Source organism: Melospiza melodia, chromosome 3 (assembly GCF_035770615.1).
Source record: "Melospiza melodia melodia isolate bMelMel2 chromosome 3, bMelMel2.pri, whole genome shotgun sequence".
In the NCBI taxonomy this organism is placed as follows: domain Eukaryota; kingdom Metazoa; phylum Chordata; class Aves; order Passeriformes; family Passerellidae; genus Melospiza; species Melospiza melodia.
Window position 1 is genome coordinate 126,294,100 of NC_086196.1, and position 20,314 is coordinate 126,314,413.

Below are 20,314 nucleotides of genomic sequence, written 5' to 3' on the forward strand. Positions count from 1 at the left end.
TCTCCTCCTTGTCTTCCTCCCAGCCAAGGAAATTTTTTTACAGTGCATAACTGAAACCACGTATTTCTGACATCTTTAGACTGCTGACATGTACTCTGGGAGGAATTGCTACATGTCTTTCTCCCAGCTGAAAACCAAGTAAAAGCAAACACTAGCCATAATACTGATTAATAACTAGCTGTGGTTTCTGTTAACAAAGCTCTTTTACACACACAGTGGAGAAGCAGCAGACTGTGTGTTGTTAGCAATATATTGTCTTCTCACTATTGTTAGAATGGCATTTCATCACCTCATTTTATTTGTTCCATCTGTTTCATACTGACTTTGCTATAATGCTACTTTGAGAATACTGTGATAGTTTGTTTGTACTGATATCAGAAATAAATATAAAATGTTTCTGAAAGCACCATAAGGATGGAGGGTTTGATGGGATTATGGTGAAAGCGAGCAAGCTGTGAACAGAGACACAGACTGCTGCAAGAATCCCTGGAAGAAATGAGTTAGAGGTTATTAAGGGAGAAAGGAGAAGAAAGATGTTCTTGTGACTAAGGCACTGGACTGATATTAAAGAGGTCTGGTCTCTGTTCCTGGATACATTATTGGATTCCTTTGTGACCTGTGACAAGTCACTTAGTCTCTCATTGCCTCAGTTCTTCACCACTAAAATGAAAGTAAATAAAATTTCTTTACCTCACCAATCTATTTCAGAGACAAATCATTCAAAAGTTATGAAATGCTCAGCTGTTAAAGTGATGAGCACAGGGGAAAATGAGTAAATCAATGAATTCTAACTCTGCTTGTGATGAGTTTAGTGAGACATTTCTCCAGCCAGTGAACCTGCTATAAGGACAAACACTGGCTTTTTCCTAGTCAGAGAAATGTCAATGACCAGTTTTTTTGTGAAGTCATAACAAAGTCTGAGATATTTTTAAGGATAATATATCAGTAAAGGAAAAAAAAAATGAAACCCCATTTTTTCTTATCACATCAAGGAAGAAAAGACCCAAGAGAGGGAATGATAGATGTCCTAACTGTATAAAATGAAAGCTTGAATAGAGAGAATGTACAACTTTTCTATCACTGGGAATCTTTTAAAGATTAAAACATACATGAGCTTGACTTTTCACTGCCAGGTACCTTACACAGACAATTACACTCACTAATGGTGTGAATAAAGTGCTTCACATATAACTGGTTGCATTTTATATTCCCCTTGCACCATAAATGACCACACAAGGCTATAGGCATGGAGAATCCATTTCCCATAGATTTCCAGCGTATCACAACCTGAGAATGTTGCTTTATTCTTCAGTGCCATGTTTGTCACCAAAGCTGGAGAGATATGAGGTAAATTCTATCTGCAACTCACGCCCAGAAAGCTTCCTAATCTGAGATAACTACTACCTGATGTCATATGTGTTTGGAACTGATAAGGAAATCTTTTAAATTTCCTATTATCTTTGATTAGATATGGGTTTCGGTTTTGATTTAGTGTTAGGCACCTACTGTGAGGAACAAAGGAGGTGTCACAGATAACAGAGAGGTAATTGTTTTTGAAAGTGAGATCCCTAAGAGAATAAAAAGCAGGTTGTTGAATTTCTTCTCATTTTATTGATTATCCTTTCACTATGATTATCCAGCTGCGGAAACATATGCTTTCAAAGGAGATAATCTTATCTGTGAGATGACTAACATGCATCTAAATTTTCCATTGTTACATACCACTGACATGTCTTTAAACTAGATCCTTCTCCTGAATGTGTCCAACACCAATGAGACTGACTGGTTTTCCTTTAGGATGAGGACAAGCAATTTTCTTTGAATCACTGTGCTCTTCCTGCATGGCTCACGTGTTTGAAAATTATTTGCAGGCAGATGCTGACAATTTCCCAAAGAAACTTCATGGTTCATTACCTCCCTTTATGATAGCAGCAAAATAAATTGCTGTAAAGTCAGTTAATGTGATAGAAAATGTTCACATTTCCAATAATAATAATAATAAAATCTCAATCCTGCTTTCTAAACTCTCCCAAAATACTTTCCAAATCACCTCCCCTTCTGCTTTTGCACGCAGATACTGAGCACTACTTTGTGCTGAGTAGAACAAAGGTTGTCTCGGCGATGCAAACACCGCTGGTTTATGGTGCTGCTTAAACAGATTCCTCAGGAAAAACAACGTGCATAATTTAGTGCGGCTGCTGGGTGAGCAGGGGAGGAACAAGGAACAGGGCTTGTTGCTTCTGCTGTGTGCTGCTTGCTAAGTCCCTCATGTGAACTGGAATTACAGCAGGCAATAGAATATTGGTTAAATACGTGCTCACATTTTCCCTAGAGAGGGATGGATGTAATATAATAAGCGTATAACTACTGTGTGTATTCTGGGGATCATAATATGAGGACTGGAGGTACAGTAAGTAAGAATGAACAGACAATCAGGCTTTGCCAAGATCCAGTGTCTTTGCTATACTTGATATTAGCACTATTTGGACATAGCTGTGCTGATTTCTATTTTCCTGAATGGTCTGATGGCCACGTTTTCAGAGAGGCTTGAACGGAGCTGACTCTCATGTTAAGAGGGAAATAATATAGGAGTGCTTTGGAGTTTGCTCCTGCCAGTCAGGAGAGGGATTTTCTCCAGGGTAAGCCTGGATTCCGGACTGTGTTGGCCCAGCCTTTGTGTATTATCATGGCTCATGACTCTCAAAAGGGCAAAATGCAAGGAGGTGGATAAAAATATTTGCTGCAAGTGGGGGTGGGTGGGAGAGGGTGGAGAACATTAACTAGAGTGGATTCTCTTGATCAGCAAAGATGCTGCCCAAAGAAAAGGACAAAAGTGGTGTAGCCAAATGTGACCTGACCCAATAAAGGAAAACTATTTTGAAAAATCAGTGCTGAAGAGCTTGCATGGCAGTGAAACAGATGATATCCCTCTGTTTTAAATAGTAAAGCAGCAGATTCTGTAACGGTGGCCACACCCAGGGTGGGCAGGTAGTTATGACCTTGGCAACATGTTTGTGTGTGGGCAAAGCATGAAGGTAGCAAATCTTAATCTCATAGTGGGCAAATCATTCTAAAGAGGAGATTTGCATCCTAAAAGCATGCCCTAAGACAGAAGATAAGTCTTCTAAAGCTTGTATTTATCACACGTAGCACATGTTTAACCCTGGGTGATGTGACTTCACTTAGCAGTTGAGGCTACTAGCACAGCTCAGACTCCAGGGGTACGCAGAAATGAGCAGTGCTTCAAAGTGTGGATTGCTGGACTGGCTGGCCATCTCAGATGTAAGAAAGAAATAGGGTTTCTGGGGATTGGAACCAGGGCTTGTGTCCTGTTTCCTATTTTTTCCATTAAGCCTGATCAGTGCATAAAGGAATAGAATTGAAATGCAGACCTGTAAGTTCATTGCTGAGATGAAAGAAGACACTCAGCATGAAGGCACAAAGGCACAAGAAAGAAAGACAGGGAAGTAAAAGAGGAAGCAAAAGGCAAAACTTCAGTAGAAAAATCCAAAGCATCAGAATGGCTGATTTCAGCTTCATAGAGTCGCCCTGAGCATACATTAAACTGGGTTCAGCTGCTGTATGTACCATCAAATATTTCATATTAATAATTAACTAGTCACCGGCTGTCAGAGCAAGATTCAAATGGATGGAAGGGGAGTTTGGGTCACCTTCCCTAGGACTGAGAGTTTTAATGAAGGGATAGCTTTACAGCACTGTTGAGGAATGATGAAATACTAGGCAGAAGGATTAAGGGATATACATCTTGAAGGATCCTTCCATGCTTGCTGCCCCATAGGACAGTATTTAATTTTCTCTTTTTATTCTTCTCCTTGATACACTGCCAGTGTGTACACACAAAGGGCTTGGTCTCGACTGCCAAAGTGTGATGTACCCCAATATACATGTCTGGAAAATCAGCTTACATATATGCAAAGTCAACAGCAAAGGCACTGTGTATCAGGAACATGACTGCATGCAATGACTGTTATAAATCAGAGTGCTTGGTGTGTCTTTGCTGGACATATTCTCATTTATCAAGGTGATTTTAAAACCTGTGCCTAATTCCCATGCGTGAGAAATGGGAATTCACTGAAATCTCTTGCAATGCCTTGTTCTGGCTTTAGATTTTCTCCCCAACACCCCTGTTCACCTTCAAACCTACTTGAACATGAACATAAATGATAGACTACGAGGCACTGGGTTTATTGCCTTCCCATCGATCACTGACGGGCGGTTACAACTCATGCCATCACATGAGCAGCTCGAAATGGCACAGTCAAATCCCAGGCTTTCCTTGTTCCTCTCATCAAGGGGAGAACGAGTCCCAGGAGACACCAAAAGCCCTTTGCAGCCACAGCTGCAGGGCCCAAAGTGACCACAGCTTCAGGGAATTGCTCCAGGGGAAGCAGCAAGCAGGACTTCAGAGAAAAAACTGAGGAAACAACAATTTCTTTGTAATCAACTGGAAATGTTTATGAAGTCAGGCTGCCATTTGCATGTCTGGCTTAGGGTGAGAAATGAGCACAAAAGCTATGCAGAATTACCTTTCTTCTAGTCCTACAGAAGGACAGACAGACACAATGACAAACTCTGAAAGCCCAGAAGAAAAAGTGGCACATTTCAAAGAGCTAATTACAATTTCTTTCCCTTAGAGATTAATCCACTGACTGTAATTAAGCTCCCTCTATTTTTGAGATCTTGGCAAGATCTAAGAAAAGCGTGAGCAAACGAGAGACTGCCCTTGCTAGCCAAGCAGATTTTTTTACTAAGCTCTATCAGCCCTAATTAATAGACCTTTGTGTAAAACCAACGAGAAATCAGATTTCCAATAGAGCTGAATCAAATGGTCTTGGCTACCTCTGCACGCACAGTTTGTTAGGAGCTTGGCCACAGCCAGGATTTACACATTCAGAGGATGAAAAGGAGGCATGGCGGGGAGGCAGGATGAACGAGCTCCCTCTGCCCCTACTCCTTCTTCTCTTTTGCTGCTGCTTTGTTCTGTTTGTAATCTTACCAGATGGCTAAGGCAACCTTGAGAAGAGATTGCCTGAAACAGGCAGGTGATGAGGCCAGCAGCAGGGACTCCGTCAGTGATTGAAGAAACTGATACAGCTCTCTAACCCTTGCTGCTAACAAAAACCTTTGTTATTCTTTTGCTCACAGCTATGTTGCATTTTGTGCCTTTCTGACAGACAAGAAGGATGCCAGAAGCCAGATCCTCAGTTGGCACAGGCAGGGTAGCATCACTAACACCTCTAGAGCAGGGCTGATCTGTGCTAGCTGCAGCTTTAGCCCTTAATTGCTGCAGAGCCCAGCTCTACTCCTCTCCTTACGGCCTCTCCTGTAAGTATGCAGGCATGCTCCTCTCAGAGCAGGGAGGGCCTGGCCCTTTCCAACAGCTGTACCTGGCAGACAACATGTTTTTCTTTCCACCCACACCAGGGTAATGCTATGGGCAAACAGCGGTGCAACAGAAACTGAACTGGGTCACAGAGAGCACTCAGAGATGCCCAGAAATCTCTAGAGACAATATTGACTATGCCAACACCACCCTCAAGAGCAGGCTTGACTGTTTTCCATACTGGGAGTCTGTGAGCACAGTGTCTGCCTGGGCTCAAGGTGTGCTCTCCACAGCAGCTGCAGGGATTGTGCTTGCCTGAGCCTGCTCTGTGGGCTAGGATGCTCCCAGGTGCATCCAAACAGTCCAAGAGTAAACTGTTTGTGAGGCAGCTGTATGGACTGAGAGTGGGTAGGATGTGGGGCAAAATATGTTCACAGCCACTCTGAGGCTGGTTTCCAAAGCCACCAGGCCTCTTCATGTTCAGTGATCCTTTGTAATACAGATCAAAACCACGGCACTGCCAGTAAAGGTTGGAGCAACTCATTCTCCATTTCCACTGTAGCTCCCAGCAATTCAGTGTGAAGAATTAGCCCTTTAGGAAAAAAAAAAAAAAAGAAAAAAGAAAACACCTGACCTGTCAGGTATTTAATTCCATGCAATATATTTTCTGACCTTACTCTCATAAAAGTTAACAGTGAAAATCCAGTTGACTTGAACGGGAGTAGAATTAGGTCCTATTACTGCACTGATTAAGCTGTAAGAGCAGAACAGGGCCCACAAAGCTTTCCAGTTATTGTACAAAGACCCAGCTTTGTCAGTTCTTTGGTTTGTGGATCATAATGACATAAAGTACATTTATGTGCTAAACAACAATAGAAAGCTTGTCTGTGTAGTTAAAAAAACAAACTGAAACCTCCATAACAAAAGCTGAAATACCATTAAAATAAGGTAGGAATATTTTTCATAGCTAAGCTTATATATAGTATAAATGTCTTTTGTCTGTATTTTTTATTCTTTCTGGAAAATTAGGCATTGAATTTTTAAAAAGAAGAAAAAAATACTATTTATTTTCTTAATCCTCATTGTAATTATCTTTTAATCCCTTACAAAACTTTTTTTCTAATAGAACCTTAATAGTATCAGTTTCTCACTCTATATTATTGCCAAATGCTGCTTAGACTTCTTGTATATCTTTTAGAAATAGAAGCACTTATACTCAAAATGTGGAAGTGTCTATTTGAAACAACAACCCTTGAAAAATGATAAAGTTTGGACAGGGACATCTCATATAGGAGGTTTTAGGTATAGGTATAGGTTTTAGAGTATTGGCAGTTTGAGAGCTCTCTTCTATAAATGCAGTGATCAGGATGGGAAGAGCACTACCAGCTCTTTTTATCTCTACCACATCATATTTGTTTCTTACCTGTGGTCATCTTGAAGTGGGAGTGACAAGATCTACAGAGAGAAGTTAAAGAAAAAGCTGATGATCTCACAAAAGATCAGAAATATGAATGCTGTGTTGAAGTTTCCTTGATCTGGCTGGTATTATGGCAAATCTTTCAAGCTTTGGCAATGGAGATAGGTTGCCCAGGGAACACAAGAAACAAAGAAAGAGGTTGGCAATTTGTCATGAGCAGAAGCAGGAGAACCGGAATGCTATCGTCACATCTGGCAGTACCGAGTCACCCCCAGGTGCTGAATCAGACATTTGAACCAAGAACCTGCAAGAACCAAATGGAAGAGGGGACACACAGGGGGTGGCGTGGCAAACTGAGAGATCCTGCTTGTCTAAATCCAGAGAAACCTCAGGAAAGCCCATAAGGGCCTCCCAGCTGGCCCCAGTCAAGACAGAAGATGCAGAGAGCCATCAATCCGAAGTGCATGTGGCTCTTGGAGGAATAGGTGTATCCCACAGTAGTTTTCTGCTTTCCAGAAATGAAGGACAACATCACAATAGTAAAGAACACTGATGTTGGGCTGATCTTCCAGGTTGATATATGTGGTGGGGATCTGCACCAGTGACATCATCTTCACCCAAGGCACTGTCCATTAAGAGCATTGATACTTTTTAAACCATTACAGATCCTATCCAGCCTCTCTGAAAGGTTATAGGCTACACTTTCAAGCAATGAATTAAAGACATGTTGGTGTTAGTGAGCATTTATTAAAGTGCATCTTATCTTTCATGCTCTTAATCTTTCTTTATAATGTGCAGTAAAACTTCACTATCACACACCCCTTTCTCTTAGTACACACTGACTAGACTCCCTTGGCCAGCAGCAGCATTTCCTGAGTTTCCAGAAATGACGAATGATTTCTTAATGCAGAAGTGCTGTGGCTTCACTGCAGTCACAAAAGCAGATTAAATTAGTATTGACCTTGGTGCTGCAGTAGCCGTGCGGGTATCAGGAGAACATATGACAACTCTGCATACTGGTTCTCATTCTGCTTGAAGAAGATGAGATCATCACTGACCTAAAAATTGGCAGCTGTGCCTGCACCAATGAAATCAGTCTGGTTTCATCGACCTTGTAAAGAAAGTACCAACATCTATCACACGTATTTCAAACTTCAAAAGGGAGAGTTTTCCAGAAACTCAAGCTTCTTGGTGACATGACCGATTTGTAATATGGGAACCATTACCTCAAACTGAGGATTTTTTTTTGTGCTGCCCTACTGGCATCTCTCAGCCTTGGTTCTGCAGTCACATGGGGAAGATGTACTGCTGGAAAGATTTCCAGGCTGAAAGGGTGGATGTACAGTGAATCTAAAAACTGTAAATAATGCCCAGTGATGGGGGCATCTGAAGGAGTCACTCGCATAGCTTGGGACTAAATGGCTAAAGGCAATACGAAGGTGTCTTTGTCATATTAAGGAAAAAGTTTGTGGGTCACCTAAAGCTCCACTACTGCTTGCAGGTGTGTGAATTTGATCTCAAAAAGGCAGACATTTTCAAAGACATTTTTGTGTTGTAGGTGGGGTGGAGCAGGAGGATATATCCAGCTCAGATGAAGTTAGAGCCGGGAGTAGAAACCTCTGAAGTACAGAAAAAGGTGCATGAAGCAGCATCTGCTAAAGATCAAAAATTTAAATCAGCCTTTTCAGATTACCCATAGCCAAGAGGATGAAAGGAATGAGTCAAGGTGCTCAGAGCTTGAAAAAGCTGGATATGTAGACAGGGGGCAAGCAGTGTCATTCAGGGAAGTATGAGACCCTGGTCAAAGTATTAGAGGACTGAATTCAGTCTACAAACAATAAACCAAGTTACATCCAAAATTATAGCAAACTACAGTAGTATAATTTCAGGTGTGGCATGTCTCATCACACAAACCTCTTGCCCTTTTTTGATATGACTACTGGTCCACAGAGCTGCATCAATATCTGTGCTTATACTTTTCAAAACCATTTGACTTCATACCACATTATCTTCTGATAGAAAAATTTGCACAAAATGAAGAGCCCTTTCTTGGAAAGTGGTATTGAACAGAAGGACATGGGGGTCATTGCAAATAATTGCCAAACCACAAGCACATGAGGCAGTGTGGTGGGAAAAATTGGCCAATGCAACCCATAGATGTATAATAAAGGAATATGAAGTAAAAGAAGGAAAGTGATTTTGAATTAATGACAGCTATTACTATACTTTGTCCACTTCTCATTTTCATGCTTCAAGGAAGATGTGAAATACTGCAGGAAATTCAAAGGACAGCTACAGAGATGACCCAAGGGCTGGAAGGCAAGCCCCAAAGACAAGGCTTATGCAGGCAGAGAGGTGACATGATCTGTATTTATAGATATTTACACAGAGAAATGAGACCTAGGGTGATATTTTAATGCCATATATAAAAACATAACAAGATCCAATATCTGTAAGCTGAAGTTAAATGAATTCAACCTTGAAATAGAAGCACTTTCCTAGCAGTGGTGGTAAATAGATATTGAAACAGCTTACCACAATGGTGATGGCTTTGACACTGCTTCGTGTCATTAGAATGAGATCAGTTGCTTTTCTGAATGATACATCTTTAGCAAACTGCTGTCAGATTTTCTATGGTGATGCAATTGTTTCTGGCTTTGGGAGGGAGGAGGCTGAGCCCCACACCTGAGATCAACCACAGCTGTGATGGAGGCAGGGTTAGAAAGGATGCAGCTCTTGGGTGGCATGGAGGGTTGGGAGCCCGGTCGGTAATTCAGGGCTCTGCATCAGGGGCAGAAGTTTGCTGTTGGGAACCTTGCAACATTACCACCAGATTGCTTTCTGTCTGCAGTGGTGGCCACAGACATTGCAGGAAATTGGTATTTCTCCTGCACTGGGCCTGTGCCTGAGAGTCCAAGGCTTAAAGTAAGTTTTTAGACCTTGTATTCCTCACATTATTGAGGCCTCCTAAGGTTTATATACAGGACAAAAATTCTTCTTGTTACAAGGAATGCTAAGGAGCAAAACTAAGATAACTTTTAAGTGGTGATAAACCTCACGCATGGAAGTTTAGGTAAATTTAAGAGAAGGTTTGACAACTATCTGTAATGCATGGACATCTCTGATTCAGACCACGAAGCACAGTGGTTTTCACAATGGTTTTCATAGGCTGACCTGAGGGACATCCATGCAAGCCAAAGCTCAGTTTTATAATAACCAAACTGATAGAGCCAATGTCTTTGAAAAGCCCTGTTGTCTCTGGCTCTTCGTGGTTCCACAGCTTGCTTCACTGCTACCATCTCTGTTTGGCTGGCCTGACCCTACTGTGACCTGGCCAGGGCAGAAAGCCATGGGCAAACTAACCCCAGAAGAAAAGGTGGGCTGCTCCCTGCTTGTTCAGCTCCTGTACTGAAGAATCATAGGAATGCCAGCACCCTGGAGGAAAGAGAACATGAGCAATGCATGGGGATGATGATGAGGTGAAGGACTGCTCATTTTGGTGATGGTTTGCCCTAGGTATGATGTCAGGTTTACTCAAAAGCCACATGGGTTCACCCATGCCACCTCCTAAGCTCAGAAGACCTTGCCACCACAGGAAACATTTAAAGGCCCACAGTTCAAAGAATCAGAGTATAGATAAGGTTTGAAGAGACCATAGTGGGACATCTGGTTTAACCTCGCTGCTTACTCAGGGTCATCCTAGAGCACATGGCATAGGATTGCATCCAGAATTGTTCTTGAATATCTCCAGTGAGGGAAACTCCACAACGTCTCTGGCCAATCTGTTCCAGTATGTGATCTTCTTGTTCCAGTGTGAAGTTCTTCCTCATGTTCAGATGGAACTTGCTGTGCATCAGTTTCTGCCTGTTGCCTCTTGTCCTATTGCTCGGCATCACCAAGAAAAGCCTGGCTCCAACCTCTGACACCCTCCCTTCAGATACCTACAGACACTGGTGAGGTCCCATTTTAGTTGTCTCCTCTCATGTGCTGAGATGAGGCTGAACAGGCCCAGCTCTCTCAGCCTTTCCTCATACAAAAGATGCTTCAGTGTCTCAATCACCTTTGTAGCCCCTGCTGGACCTGCTTCAGGAGCTCCAGGTCTCGTACTCAGGAATTCAGAGCTGGACACAGCACTCCAGATGTGCCTCACCAGGGCTGAGTAGAGGGGCAGGATCACCTCCCTCCACCTGCTGGCAGCGCTCTTCCTAATGCACCCAAGACTGAGAAGAATTGGAGTAGGTGATATCATCCTGTCCTTTCCAGTCCAATTTGCTGTGCTTCTACAGTAATGATGGAAAAATGTCAGCTGACAGGAGGACAATGAGAGCAGAGACAGCAGCATGCCATGCTGCTCTCGCATCAAACATGGAAACACCTAGTCCCTAGGAAAACTCTAGGAAAAGGTACAAAATAGATTTTTTCTTGGGCTCCATTGACTGGCATGTTGTGGAGAGTGCTGGCACAGCCAGGGTTCTTCAGGGGTGTTTTCAACAGCTCTGTTTTCTTCTAGTAATTCTGTGTTCATATAAATCAGGTCAGGAGAGAATCAAATTGTTCTAGCAGACATACAGGCTATCAGACATAGCCACAGTTGGATCTGCTATGTTTGTCAGCAGTGCTTATATGTACATAAATGCACAAAGACATCTTACTCTGAGATTTTTATACTGGGATCATAAATTTATATTAGAGTACTTTTATTATAGTCTACTTTTCTTGTCATGAAAATATTAGAGTATAAATTAATCCTCCCTTCTTGCTGCCTCTCTTTTCTTTTCCTCCCCTGAAGAGAAAAAGCTTTCAGTAAATAGTGGCCAGAAGATGCCCTGAGGAAAGCATGGGCCCCATAAATAGGAAATGAAACAGAAAGCTGCAAACATGAAAGAAAAGGCTAGAAAAGATTTTATTAACATTCTTCAAAAGGTGTCTTGTGAACACTCACCACAATATAATTCTTGAGCATTTAAGTTCTCCTGAAACATTGCATTTGCTAAAGGTGAAAAGAAATATTTTTCTCCTGTAGTGTTTCTAAACCAGTGTGATTTTTTAAGCAGTATATTTTCTTTCAAAGCTAGTACATGAGAAAGGGAAAACAGGTCAGAAGCCTTGCAAAAGCTGGTACCAACACCAGCTGCTGTGGTTTGCACCAACACCATCCCATGCAGTTGCTGTTCACATTCCCTTCCTAAAGTCAGTGGGATCAGCCCTCAGGCACTGCTCTGGTCCGAAGGGCTGGCTGGGACACTGGCACAAGGCAAATGTTGCAGGTTTGGCTGTTTTACAATCTGCTGGCAAAGCTGCATTGAACCATATGATACCTCCAGCTATGACCGGAGCTGCTGAGTAAAGTCCCTCTGTCTTAAAAATTACCTTCCAAGCCTGAGGTTGCCACTCTCCCAGGACAGCACAGGCTGGATTTGAGGTGGGGGAGGCCAGTGGGCCACAGTGCCTTTCTCAGCCCTGAGGCAGCCAGGGATCTGCAGCAGGAATTGCCCTGGAAGCTGAACTCTGTGCTCCTCGGGTCTCCCAAACCTGGAATGCTGGGCACTGCAGGAAGGAAAATCCCTGAACAAAGGCACAGGTTAAAATATCCTAGTGAAGAAAGATATTCTGCGGCACAGGAAACAAGCATGTACTGGTCAAAGAATTAGATTACTCAAGGCAGTGACTCACCCAATAACTATTCAGTATTTGTGGTTGAAAGGGAAACCTTTGCCAGAAAATGACTAAAATCCATTGGCACAGGCTCTAAGGGAATCATGACTGGGCCTAAATGACTGTGTACTCAAGTGAGTTATTTTTCCACCCCTTTCCACTGAAGCAAGGCGGAGGATGAAAAAAAAAGAAAAGAACACCATCCCTGTTTACGTAGGTTATTACAGAGCTGGAGCTGCCTCCAGGGGCCTTTCCAGCAGCCGCTGTCGCTGGGGCCAGGTTCAGCCTTACATTTCCCTGTTCAGGCTGGGCTGTGATTTTTGTGTTCATTTTAAAGGCTTGAGTTGGCAGTGTACAGCTAGCTCCAGGGCATTAATTCTTGCTTCACTGAATGGTATATAGGAGGAGAAAGAACAAATTCCAGGATCTTGCAGTTTTGCCACAGAAATGAAAAACAGAATGACTGGCTTTCGCAGGCTGCACCAAGATAATCTGGGACTAATCTCGGCTCCATCTCTGCAAACTGCTGAGTGTGGCTGTGGCTTGTTGCTCAGCATCTGGCAGGATCAAACCAAAGTCATCTCAAGTAACCTGGAGAAAGTACTGCAAATATATGCAAAAAAACAAAGGCATGGTGTGATCAAGAGATAAATGAGATGCCTATTTTTCTTCCTACTGATCTCCAAAGTTGCTTTCATGTTACCCTTTCCTTTGTTTAACTCTGAGATCCCCAATGCCCTGATTTTTTTCCTCCCTACAGCCTAGCAAACCATATTTACTGTCTTTGTCAAAGGTCAGTGAAATATTTCGGTGGCAAGGGCTGTCAGCAAACATGCTTGGAAAAACTTGAGTGTGTTTGTTTGCTTTTGTCAGGTTTTTGTAACTGTAAGGGAACTATGCAGTAAGGCAATAGCCTGGCATGCATAGATGTGTGTTTGCCTCCTGTAAAGGTTAAAGGACAGCCCTGGCATCATTTAGAGAAGCCTTCCCACACCTGCTTTTGATTTCCTTTTGCTATTTCTGGTAATGAAAATTGGAAGTGTTGCCATAGATTTGGGATCTAGAAGGCCTGCAACACGTTTTCTTGTTCCTTAAAGGCAAGCCTGGAATTAAATCAATGTTTAAGACTTAAAAAGATGAAACCAGGGGATTTCTGGAAGGAGAAGAAAAGGTAAAAAATCTTGGTCTCTGCTTATTATTATTTTTTACTATAGCTGGGAAACTCAAATTGCCTTTCGTTCTTTTCAAACGTCCACTGGTTTTGCACCAGACAATCCCCTGTGTCTGGAGCTGCCCCTTGCTAGGGTTTAACATGGAAACAACAGAACTGCAGTCTGTTTTACGACAAACCATTGAGCTTCCTGCAGCAACAAATTCCTTTCCATCACTTTCTTCCCCTGCTCACCAGTCTGCCTTTTGTTCTCTGTCTTTCAAAGCTTGGCTGTGCCGCTTGAAGGAAAGGGGCTGGCCCAGCCAGATGCACTTTTCTGCTGCCTCCACACTTCCCCCACCCCAACTGCTGCTGAGACATCCCCACAGATTCTGGCTGCAATTTGGGTGCTCAAATTCCTCAGGGATGTCTTGAGCATGTCTTCCCCTCCACTATCGTCACCTGGCTTGGCAGGATCTTTGGGTGTGTTCTGTTTTCCTGGGTGGGATTTCTCAACCCCTTAAGGGAGAGAAGTACCAGATTCCCACCAGCCCTGACAAAAGAAACTGCTGCTTTAATGTCTCTGTAAACAGAGCAGACAAAACCCTCAGAGCAGCCCTGCATGTAAGTTCCTATCTCACCTGAGTGTTCGGAGTATTTCCCCAGCACACACAAGGCCCAAGCTGAACTCTTATGCTGCCTGGTTTGGAGAAACCACCCGGAAAACTTGAATTCCGTGGGATCCTGACTCCCCCAGCAGGGCGTGGGCCATTACAGCTGGAATGTCCTCAAAAGAGGAAGAATCATTCAAATTGTTGATAGCTGGGCAGCCTGTGTAGATGGTGAGTGTCCTGCACTCACAACCTGCTCATGTCAAATGCCCAGGGCTGTCAGCACTGGTGCATTCCCAGCTGGTGATGTGGCTGTGCACTGATGGGCAGACCAAGCTGGGACACAGCAGGAAGGCTCTTTGCATCCTATACAAAGTGACTTGGCAAGTTTTGGCATCCAGTGCCAAGTGAGAATTCCGAAAGGAGCAAAGAACATAGCTGTCTTAGAGGGGCTTTGTCCAGTCTGCTCTGGGTGCTAATGGCCACCTACTTTCACTCCCTGCTCACCCTGCCAGTGTTTCAAGAGCTCATGTTTGGCTTTCCATGCTCTGCACTCAGCCTGTGGGGAATGTGGGTTCCTGCCCTGCGGCTGTGATTCCTATAGATCCGAACCACTAAGTCAGGCAGCACTGAGACTGGAGCAGATTTAGCCTCGGGTATGGCAGCACTCTCAGACATGTTTGCAGATCTCATCCCATCCTATGATTCCAACCTCCTCTTTCCCTGACATGCTTTTGGCCCTCCACAGTTGGTCAAATGATAGCAATGTGATGTCTGTGTCACATTTTGAGTGAATGTGAATGTGGAGATCAGAGTGTTTCATTTTAAGACACTGATGAGACAATCTCCAGAGGTTTCTGCCTACCTCAGCACCTCTGTTATTTGGGGTGTGAGATTTTATGTACGAAGTGACATTACTGCTCTTCCCGCTCTCCCTGCTTTTAAATCCCTTTTGGTGCCTCTCTATGCTTTTGCACTCCATTAAGGTTATTAGCAGACACTTAGGAAGAGCATAGCTTGGCTTATCCACTCTGAGAGCATCTCAGCTAAATGAGAACTTTATAGGCAGGTTTCAAACCCCGCAGGTCAGTGTAGTGTTTTCCAGACACGGCACGCTCTCTTTTAGCATTCATAAAGCAGACTCCATCACTATCTCACAGCTTGGGAAGGGATTCTCTCTGCTAGCTAATATCCTTATTTTAACATGTAGGGTAGAATCCCAATTGCTGTATACAAAGAGTGAAACTGAAGATGACAGGCCTTGAAAAAATGAACAGGATCTGGTCCCAGTTAAGTGCAGCACTGTGCTTAGCTCCGGGGAAAGCAGGAATGATGCAGAAAAGTGATCTCCACTGAGGCATTCCTTTACTATGGGTTTTGTAGCTCATCTTTATTCTCTGTCAGGGCTTCCTCCACCTTCTTTAAACCACAGTGGATTGTATGTGCTCCTTTGAAAGAAACATGCAATTGTTAATAAGTATTTCTGATGTGTAAAGGAATGTAACAGCAGAAGGTTTTGACTTCAGCAGTATCAAATTGTCCTGATTTGCTTGTGGCTTTTTTTTGGTTGTTTTTTTTTTTTTTTTTGTAATATGTGCTGAAAGTGCTCTCCATCGCTGTAAGGATTCAGACTTAAAACAACAACCCCCTCCTTTCTGCCTTTGTCACTTTTTGCTGCTTAACCATCTACTGTCACCAAAGTCGAGGTGAGAATCGTGTGCTCTGCAGTGCTGACTGAGCAGGTGACATTTGGCATTACCAAGCCACAGAAATACCCAAAGCAGTGACTGTGCAAAGCCCAAGGTCCCAGAGAGCCTGTCTATTGCACGCTGGGCAGAAAGCTGAGGAAAGCACCAGGAGCCCCAGGTGCTGTGAAGGGCTCTGGTGCTGGGTAGTGCCACTGTCCACCTTGTCTGTGCTTCCCAGATGAAATTATTTCCTCATGAAGTGCCCCATGTGATTAGTCTTGCTTTGGTTCAAATGTCTTCAAGTATTACTGGAATATGACATCATCTTCTGTGTTCAGCCTTTCAAACAAATGACATTCCCAGGAAATAATTGCTGTGAATATAAGTGATGTGGGTTTTCTTACCAAAATTTTTAGGAGGGAAGATCACAGAGTAAATGGCACTAGGTCAAGAACACTCATTTGTGCCAATCAAGAGGCAAAAGTTTGAAAAAGCAGTGCTTGAAAGAGAGCTGACCTTCTGCAGCAGAGTGTTGCAGCAGCTCCTCTGCTTCAGGCGCTTGTTGATTTTCATTTGCTGTGGTGCTCTTAACTCATAATTTTCTAGAAGAAAATAACTGCCATTGACCTAATGATGCTACTCTAGACATAATAATAATAATAATAATAATAATAATAATAATAATAATAATAATAATAATAATAATAATAATAATAATAATAATAATAATAATAATAATAGTAGTAGTAGTATAATACACAGCACACCACAATGATAGATTACATAAAGACAGTCCATCCAAAAAGACCCTAAATGAGAACATCTACTTGCTGCTTTTTTTTCCAGATTAAATACCACGTGCAACTTTGAAGAGTGCATCTGAGGATGAGACATGTGGATGTTTCACTTGGACACATGCACTGGCTCATAGATAAGGAGGGCAGGAATCTGGTCTGTGCTGCTCTGGCAGAGTGCAGAGGACACCAGCACCTCCCGACTCTGAGCAGGACAAGATTTTTTTCCAATCCCAAATACATGGCAAGAACATGGACCATGCCTAGGTAGGGCTCCATTTCAACCATCCCCTCTGATGCCAATGGTCTCTCCTGCTGCAGGAGAGCTTATCAGGCAGCTCGTTTAAACCCCCATACCTCAAGACTAAAGGCCCTCCACCACTTTCTGCATGAGGCTGACTCAGGATGCAACCAGCTTTGGATGAAATAGTGGCAGAGGTGTAATTATGTGCAGAAAAACAATGTAACAAACTGGGTCAGGAAGGGAACACTTTTCCCACACTTGAAATTACCACAAGGACTTCAGGACGAAGAGTATCACTTTGTCCTTGGAAATCTGACTCATCTCAGCCTTTAAGTCCCCCACTGAAAGTGTATCTGATGGCCTTTTCTCTTTCTTTTCAGCTCTTAACAGGATGCTTTCGGCACTCAGGTCTCTACCTAGGTGATCGAGGTCTTATGATAAAAACAAGAAAACAGAAAGAAAAGAAACCAACAGTACAATTCCAATAGGTGGAGAACCTAAACAAATCTCTATGGAGTTTTTAGCTGGAGACAGAGCCCCAGAACACATGATGGAATGAGCAAATGCATGACAAAAACTTAACACATCCCTGAAGCTCAAGAAACAGGCTCACAAACTTTGAACAATCCTCCAATACCTCCAGTGCTCCTGTTTAGGATCAGTGCATTCTTTTGCATTCTGGTTAAAACCCAGGCATGGCTGGGTAACTGAAAGGAAGCCAAGCAGCAGAGACAGCTCTGATGTTACTGTACAAAGTAGTTATTGCCATTAGGAGATAAAGGAACACAGCAATTGCCCTTAATTTAGGAACAGAGAGCAGAGGGATGACTAGCAGCTGAGGGAGTCCACATGCACGTGCACTAACACAGAATCTATAGCATGGGGGCAAGAGGATGCATTTTCAAGATGACATGGAAAGAACCCACTTTGAAGTTTCCAGACTGAGTAAAATCAATATCTAAATGTTTCAGTGAAATGTGTTTGATGTTGTCTACATGTAGAAACCCAATAGAGGCCACTTATTATTGAATAGTACTAGACTGAGCAAAGTAGGTCATATTACAGCTTTGTTGGAGAGGCAGCATTGTACCTGCCAGAACAGCACCCTTAATGCATTGTATCTGGCACTGGAGAATAGGGAGGATATGCACCCAAACCACCTGCAAGAATGACTACAAAGATGAGCAGATCTCTTCTGTGCTTGTTTTCTGAAATAATCATTGGTCAAATTGCCAGAGTCTGTCAAGTGGCTACTTGAACCCATCTCACATACCAAGCATTTGCAGTCTATTTATAGAGGGGCTGTGAGTGCCGTGGTGCTGAAGGTCTGTCAGCATTTCCATTACAGGCTCTTATAATTTGGCAGTACGATACCCACTCCAGGCTACAGTCTAATGTGAAGGATGGGCTCTTGTTTTAAAACAAACAGTACTTCTCCTTACCTTTGGGCTTACTTCCCTAAATGCATTAAAAATTATTGGTCTCTGTTAGACTCTTTTGTTCCTGTTCCTTGAAAAAAAAAAAAAAGAAGATTAAAAAGAAAAAAAGAATATATATATAAATCCCTGATTTTTTAAACAGACCAGAGACCAAACTATGTTTTCCTGTAGGGAAAACAGAGATGTCTAGAGAATTGGAAATGGCAAGTGGCTGCCCCTGTGCATTATTAACACGGTCACTGGCTGATGGCTGAATGTGACACGGGGATGTTTTGCTCCTGCAGAATGTGTGTGACACTCTCCTCTAGCAGGGCAGAGGACTGTCAGGTGCTCCTCACAAGCTGTGGAAAACTGCTTCACTGTTCTGCTTGACACCCTCTAACACCATCATGTGTTTTGGGGCAGAGTTTTCCAAGCATACATGAGTCTGGGCATGGCCCCTGCCTGCATGGACACATCTGAGTTGAAGTAAAAGTCTTGTCATTGTTTCTGTCATTCCTCAAGACCTTGGATCTCACCTCAGGGAGAGCCTGGGACAAAGACACTCCAGCCAGTTTGCACTGGGTATCTCCACCCACGTGTGCTGCCTGAATTGTGGGTGAGCCCAGCTGAGTGCTGTGCTCACAGCCACGCTGCACGTGTGTCAGTACATCAGGTGTGTCTGGAGGGCCCCTCTTTGCAAACAGGAGGTAGAATGATGGGGCAGAGCGTGCAGGGCCCAGGGCATTGCTTGTTTCCACGGGAGGTGTTTTGCTGTGTTTTTGCCTTTCCTTGCTCTCTGCCTTGCTCTTGTTGTCTGGCCCAAGAGGGATTGCAGTGCCTGGCAGCCCCAGCTCCTCGCCTCTCTCGTGTGGAGTCTGGATGTGTATTGATTTTTCTGCTTTTCTCAGACTGCACTCATCCGTCATTTTATATTACTGGAGATACCATTAACAATAAAATAAAGGATGAAAGGTACAGAACCCATTAGAGTGTGTTTACTTCATGTGCATGAGAGAGTGAGTGAAACAATTAAAAGCATATCATCTTTTAAACATGCTGATACAGTTATTAGCACAGTGAATAACACTCAGAGAGCCTGATACCAGGGGATTGAGATGAAATCACCCCTTTCTTTTCTCTTTCCTTTCTTGGGAAGAAGAGAGAATGATCTGATATTTCATAGCCATGCTGAAAGTATGCATCCATGGATATTGTACATGAGCAAGATGAAAAGAAGATAAAATAATAAAATAAAAGGACATTACACAACCACCAGTCCACAGTTGGCTTCCACGTGAATGGATTTCAGACCCACCATGGCAAAACTAGAGTGACAGGAAGGTTAAATGTGAAAGGAATACATAGCAATACTGTCCTGGAACTAGTTCCTAGTAAGCAGGGAAAAGCTTTGGCAAAAAAATAACAAGCTTGATTATTCCCATTCATGGAATGATTTAACCAAAATCCTTCTAAGAGCTTGATACCTTGAAAAGATGATACAAGTGAAAATAACATGTGTGAAAATATTAGATAATAAGCAGACACTCTGTTTTCCTGACTACTCCAACATCATTTGCAAGGAAAAACATCTGCTCTGTGTGTGTTGTGGCTTTTGCTTTTATTGTCTGCCCTTTTCTCTTAGCAACCTTAGGTGACACATGTGGCATCTGGAGCCCCAGGTGACATCACTCCAATCACTAGGAGTGAGCACACCATGGTGGTCCCACACCCTGGGGTTTACACCCTCTTACTCCAAAGGGTTGGTGTATGTTTGGTGTCTCTGTGGGCCAGTGGCCCCACTGCCAATAGCTGGCACTTCTGGATATTGTCACAGATGGTTGGACCAGGTTAAGACCAGGCCATTTTCCAGGCTGACAGTGCTTGAGAACTTGTGTGGAACAGAAAGTTATCAAAGTGTTTCACTGCTTTTTGGGATGGCAGGGTTTTTTTTGAATTTTTTTTTATTAGGTCAGTGTTGAAAAAGCATGGA

The 20,314-nt window shown here is 43.0% G+C and overlaps 1 long non-coding RNA gene across 1 annotated transcript in view; it reads left to right on the forward strand.

Annotated features, from left to right (window-relative positions):
- The window catches only part of LOC134416836 (uncharacterized), a 35,561-nt gene extending 17,404 nt beyond the window's left edge, over window positions 1-18,157 (forward strand). The window contains exon 3 of the long non-coding RNA XR_010027426.1: window positions 16,712-18,157. This is a non-coding gene — a long non-coding RNA (uncharacterized LOC134416836). The remainder of the gene's footprint in view (window positions 1-16,711) is intronic.
- The last annotated feature ends 2,157 nt before the right edge of the window (window positions 18,158-20,314 follow it).